The sequence below is a fragment of the Rhagoletis pomonella genome, unplaced genomic scaffold, assembly GCF_013731165.1.
Source record: "Rhagoletis pomonella isolate Grant_MI unplaced genomic scaffold, Rhpom_1.0 Rhpom_scaffold_01838, whole genome shotgun sequence".
Lineage (NCBI taxonomy): Eukaryota > Metazoa > Arthropoda > Insecta > Diptera > Tephritidae > Rhagoletis > Rhagoletis pomonella.
In genome coordinates this window covers 19985-20312 of record NW_023460392.1, presented here as the reverse complement: position 1 = coordinate 20312, position 328 = coordinate 19985, and positions in this window count along the sequence as shown.

Sequence of the window (328 nt, the reverse complement as noted above, 5' to 3'; positions counted from 1 at the left end):
ATGCAAGAAAATTCAAAAAGAGCGGTTTTAGCCATATTACTGGCGTTTTCATTAAAAAAAGAAACAAAGAGGAAGTATTGGAGTCGAAGATGGTACCTGGAGCGGCATAGGTACACTCATTTGAGATTATTGGATTCGATTCGACTTTGCAAGGAATTAAGCGACTACGAAAATTACTTTCGGATCTCCACTGAAAGTTTCGACCATATTCTTGAATTAATCAGCCCATATATAACTAAGCAAGATACAGTTATGAGAGCTGCAATTTCGCCAAAAGAAAAACTGGCGGTGACTTTGCATTATTTAGCAACAGGAAAGTATGTACCCA